This window comes from Schistocerca cancellata, chromosome 5, assembly GCF_023864275.1.
Source record: "Schistocerca cancellata isolate TAMUIC-IGC-003103 chromosome 5, iqSchCanc2.1, whole genome shotgun sequence".
Classification (NCBI taxonomy): domain Eukaryota; kingdom Metazoa; phylum Arthropoda; class Insecta; order Orthoptera; family Acrididae; genus Schistocerca; species Schistocerca cancellata.
In genome coordinates this window covers 717,321,803-717,327,648 of record NC_064630.1, presented here as the reverse complement: position 1 = coordinate 717,327,648, position 5,846 = coordinate 717,321,803, and the positions used below count along the sequence as shown (strand labels likewise).

Sequence of the window (5,846 nt, the reverse complement as noted above, 5' to 3'; positions counted from 1 at the left end):
TCTGTTTCCTCGAAATTACGTATCCTCGAGTTAACTGCACTTGGTGATGGAACATTATCAGCTCTTCTTAAATTGAAGTGATGGCGAAATCAGCTTGGCGCAACGTCCACACTATCATCCTTTTTGTAAAACCGTATGATGGCAAACATGTGTTGAGTAAACCTCCAAATATCCGTATTAACTAAATGGCAGGATGCCTGAGCTTGTTTCTATATGTTACTCAGCGTTAACAGTCGCACAGGGCTACCAACATAAATATCAAAATTTCCCGTTGCTCCGAATAACCCTGCAATGAACGTGAACAGAATTACAGTACAGAGGATCCTCAATCATCATTAACTCCATAGAGTGGCAATCAATCGTTTTATCAACGTCACGAAATCACCACTGCTTCAGCCTGTTGATTTTATATTTATACTACTTTCATTTTCCTTAAGCAAAGGTTGAAGAGCAGGCAGCTGATCGCTGCCAACCCTCGGGGGCGGATGAGTTACTGGCCGCATTCGAATTCGAAATTTCTTTGAGCACCAAGGTTGGCGGTAAAGCACAGCTGGTCACCAGAGTGCCCGGAGCTCTCTACTTTCCTTTTGCATCCCCTAAAGCTACATAAAACTTTAATTGCATCGTCGAACTTCGGCCGCTTTTCTTTCGATAACAGGGTGGCTCCCCCAGCATAATTTAAAGTCTGCTAAAAATAAACTGTACAATACAGACGTAAACCAACTTTCTGTTTCTTTTTAGTGTATCTTTGGGACTTTCTCCTGCGCGCTCCTTATTAAAAAGATGGACATTATCGATCGGATGTGTGCAAGAGTACATACTATGATGGTGCCTCCACGTCATCAGGGCAGCATTTGCGCGCAGGCTATGTTATAGGCTGCAGCCTATTGCTACGTCTGCATAAGAAGATCCCCGACAGCTAGGAGCGCTGTTGCCAGCTTTCAGCTTGTAAAACACAAGCGACTGCAGGCGAAAACAATAGCAATCTGTAGAGCTGTGACAACACTGAGGCGTTGCCTTAGAGATGTTTACAAAATCGCATTATGTGATATGTTGAGGTAGGCTCGGCCTGCTGCAACTGTCAGGATCTTCATATGCCGACCTGACAGTAGGGGCTCGCACCATAAAACTTTTAAACCTGTTACAATTATTTTGTAAGGGCTTATTCGGCTGATTTTTTCAGTGAACAGCTTATATGAATCAAGTCAGCATTCACCTCTCAAACCCTGCACTCCCTCAGCCCAGATTCTCATTGGAGCCCGATTGAGTGTGTAAAACTGCAGTTAGAAAAATCAAAGCCAATTTGAATCGCGCGCCAGAAACAGGTCAACCAATCAGAGACTGTGCTCGACATCTATTGAGCATCCCAGAGAGCATCCCAGAGTGCCCCAGAGAGCTCCAACACCAAGAAGAATCGCTTCTCGGCTTTTGGCAAGATCAATGTGTAGTATTTGTGGCCCTTAAAAGGGCCGTTTGTTGAGAACTACTACATTCAATGACTATATAAAGTACAATCACCCACAATGCGACAATCTTCCAAAGAAGAAGGACCACTTGCCTTCACCCACAAGTGAACGCTACAGTCAGAATTTATCTTACAACGCTTATTTACAAATCACTTGTCAATGTGGACGGCACTCTAGGTGCTTCGACATCTTCTGCGAAGGGTAAAAAGAACGAAACTAGAGGAGTTGGTAAAACTACTCAATTTGTTCTTATTCATGGACCTACTTTATTTTGTGGTGCGAGGTTAAATTTTTCTTTAATGAAAGTTTCTTCTTCCTCTAGTTTGGGTAACGGATGGCTCACTGTAGCTTTCGTTGCTTGTAATAAATGCAGGTAGACCAGGTTTGGAATCCTTTGAAACTAGGGAAATCTTAGCTTACCGTACTATACCTGTTTCTGAGATTATCGTTGCTAGTGAGGGCTCCTACCTTTTTCCTCACGGGAGTTTGTCTTTGTCTTGTCGTAGACGTTGTAAGATAAATTCTGACTGTAGCGTTCACTTGTGGGTGAAGGCAAGTGGTCCTTCTTCTTTGGAAGATTGTCGCGTTGTGGGTGATTGTACTTTATATAATCATTGAATGTAGTAGTTCTCAACAAAATTTTGGCAGTTTGAAGTGACCTAGATTTCTCGGGAAGTCGATTTGTTTCATCATTCCATCCGAACCAAGTCCCACAAAATTTCTTCCTGTCACCAGATGAGTATTCTTGAGCTCTTGTAGCTAGGGAAAACCATTTTCAGATAACTTCATTGATCATCGAGACTTGCGAAAAAGTATTATATTTAAATTTACTATGAGTAAAATTCGTTAGATTGTTACATTGCTCCTGTTACCTTACATTTATCTAACAATCATGTTTGTGCATAGTTACAATATGTTTCTTTTAAATTTGAGAGACAGTAAACTCTCGATTCTTTTTTTTTTTTTAATTTTTTCTTTAATCTGGGAATGGTGGCGGGCGAGCGATAAAGTCATGCTACGAAATAGTAGTGTAGCAAACAACATGATGTTATAACACTGCACGCGCTGTACTGCAACTGTTGCGGAAGATAGTCGTTGGTTTCTGTTAGTGCCGAAAGACGTCTGAAAAGCAAAAACGTGTTGTTTTAACAATACAACAGAAACTGGAGATAACATGCAAACCAGAAGAAGGCAGAATGGATTAACAATATGGACGAAACTACAGTTCGTGATATTCGGGAAAACGAAAACGAAATAATGCACTTTGCTAGCAGTTCTCACTCATTTGACGGCACTGTCAGAGTCCAGTGATTGTTGACCGTACAGTTAAAGTAGGTCTTTTCATCTCTTTTGCTAGTATTGAATCTCGTTTGTCTGTATTTAAGATCATCAGATGACCTGTACAACAAGTTCTATCTATCTTCAAGTCTTCCTGCATTTCACAACAATTTGTTAACGTGTTTATAGTCCTGTACACAAACCCATCATCTGCGAACAGCCTCAAAGAGCCAAAGACATTATGGGGCGGGGGCATTGCTAAACAATTGCATTCATTTTGGTACGAGCCTCCTATGGACATCATAATATGAGTTTCATGCTGTATCGCTACAACATTTCAGACGTATGTCGAGGTATTAGAAAAGAAATAAATAAAGTTTGTAGTGGGTATTTTCGTTTATAAATGTCAAAATTTCAACGGATGCATTCATAATCAGCAAGTGAATGAAAATTAAGTCCGCTATTGGTTTTGCATATGCATCGCAGCGTTTGTTACAGGCTAGTTAAGATGAATTAATAACCAGTTTCAGAAAGCTTTGAAAAAGATTTATAAGTTTCATATAAGTTGTGCACCGCCTCTATAGCCGCACGGTTGCTCGCACGGTAGCTCAGCACATTCGATCAGGAGAGTATCACACCCTGTAACAAAAAGAAGTAAGTGAAATTCTCATACAAGGAATTTGACAGATGCCATCATAGAACCAACGACGAAACAACAACGAAGAAACAGATCGAAAGAAAGAAAACGACAAAAAAGAAATATGATTAGCGTCTCGACCTTCAGTGTGAAAAAATGGTTCAAATGGCTCTGAGCACTATGGGACTCAACTGCTGTGGTCATAAGTCCCCTAGAACTTAGAACTACTTAAACCTAACTAACCTAAGGACAGCACACAACACCCAGCCACCACGAGGCAGAGAAAATCCCTGACCCCGCCGGGAATCGAACCCGGGAACCCGGGCGTGGGAAGCGAGAACGCTACCGCACGACCACGAGATGCGGGCCTTCAGTGTGAAAGGACCTGGGTTCGATTCCCGGTACCTCATCAGTTTTTTTTTTCTGGCGTACGGAAATTTGGACTGTAGATCATGACGCCTCATAAGGAGAAACGAGGAGGTGTGTGTGTAAAAATAATCGCTGGAGGGATTGGCGACATTCTTATCACCTGTCCCACGATCACAGATTACTCCTCGTACTGTCTTCTTGGCAGCAGTTGGCCAGACGGTACAGGCCTAAGGCGTGATGCGTGAATGTTGTTTGCATTTGTTTAATATGTTCTAACATGTATTAATTCACTTGTATGGATAGTTATCGAAGGAGTTCTTTGCATCACTAATGATTGTTTTACATTTTACTTACTGTTTAGTGTGGTGTACTGTAGTACATTCCTAAATATTACTACTCAATTTTTACAATTTTTAATTTGTTTAAAGTCTCATGTTACCCCCTCAGAGATGACAAAGCGCATTTATGTTTACAGCATTTAAATGTTATTGTGGGTGTTACACATATACTTATTTTGTAAGAGCAACGCTTGTTACGGATAACACTGTCATATAGCCTTTGAAGGCAATATAAATGCTTGTAGTGGGGAATGGTCCTTGCATCAATAAGCAGACGATTTAAATCCTACACGAATTTTCGTTACCGTCTGCACTCTGCTGGGGGTTGAAAGATTCTTTCTAAAAATATTTAAGGGTGTACTTGAGGCAAATATTCGACAAAAACGCTTTCTTTCCCGTCCCAAAGACGAGCGCCGTGGTCACTCGGCCCGAAATGGAAGCCTTCTAATTTTTCTTGTTGGTGTGTGTGTGTGTGTGTGTGTGTGTGTGTGAGAGAGAGAGAGAGAGAGAGAGAGAGAGAGAGAGAGAAATACTATTCAATTAACTGCCTCTTATTCTTAGGCGTAGACAGAAATCGAAACGTCATTTCACGTCGGAATGCAATCCAGAAAACTGCCTACTCGTTATGTCGTAGCATGAACTTCGCACTTGTGGATTTTGGAATCGGTACGCCCATTTTTAATTCATGTTACAATTACAACAGCGCCACAAAAAAGGACTAGTGAACTGTAGCGCCGTCAGTACATAAGACGATTGTAATGGCAGTTGTTTTCCTTAAGTTTTTTCTTAAGCTAAGCCAACGGCTTTGCCGCAGTGGTAACACCGTTTCCCGTCAGATCACCGAAGTTAAGCGCTGTCGGGCTGGGCTAGCACTTGGATGGGTGACCATCCGGTCTGCCGAGAGCTGTTGGAAGCGGGGTGCACTCAGCCCCTGTGAGGCAAACTGAGGAGCTACTTGATTGAGAAGTAGCGGCTCCGGTCTCGAAAACTGACATACGGCCGGGAGAGCGGTGTGCTGACCACATGCCACTCCATATCCGCATCCAGTGACGCCTGTGGAATGAGGATGACACGGCGGCCGGTCGGTACCGTTGGGCCTTCATGGCCTGTTCGGGACGAGTTAGTATTTTCAATTTCTGGAAAACCCGCGTAAAATGTGAAGTTGTGTACCTCAAGAAATATGGTAATGTTTCTCTCTAGATCAAGCAGAAATTGGTTTTGCGTGTAGAAATGTTAGCACTTCCAAGAGCAGTGAAAGCTGTGCATTAGGTCTCAATATCTCGACAAGTTCTTTCGTACTAGATACCATTTCCTGTAAGAGGACATTAGAATCGTTTCATGGTGAAGCTGCAGTCCAGACGATGCAGTGAAGCGGAAAGTTGCCAGCACCATACAGTATTAGAAGATCTCTTCATTAGTAGCACACATAACCGTGTAGCAGGAATATAATTATATCGTTATGCACTCTTGACAGCTTTTCATATGACACGGCTATTGTGTTACTACAACTTTTCGTGGTTAGTCCATTGTGACAACATTTTCTCATAGAATATGTGCTACCAGAGGTATCTTTTGACTATGTTGTTCACTTGACTGTCACAAGTAGCAAATACAGATACGTTTACCTCCTCAATTATCTCTGTACGATGAAGTTAAAATATTGTTTATTGTTTCTCAGCTGGTGAAGAGCTCGCAGCTGGGGGCGAAGCAGGCGTCACACATCCTCCTGGGAATCAGGAAGCTGCTGGGAGCGGTGAG

General features: G+C 42.3%; 1 pseudogene; it reads left to right on the top strand.

The window, feature by feature from the left end:
* Positions 1-4,883: 4,883 nt before the first annotated feature.
* Positions 4,884-5,001, top strand: LOC126189416 (5S ribosomal RNA; annotated as a pseudogene).
* The last annotated feature ends 845 nt before the right edge of the window (positions 5,002-5,846 follow it).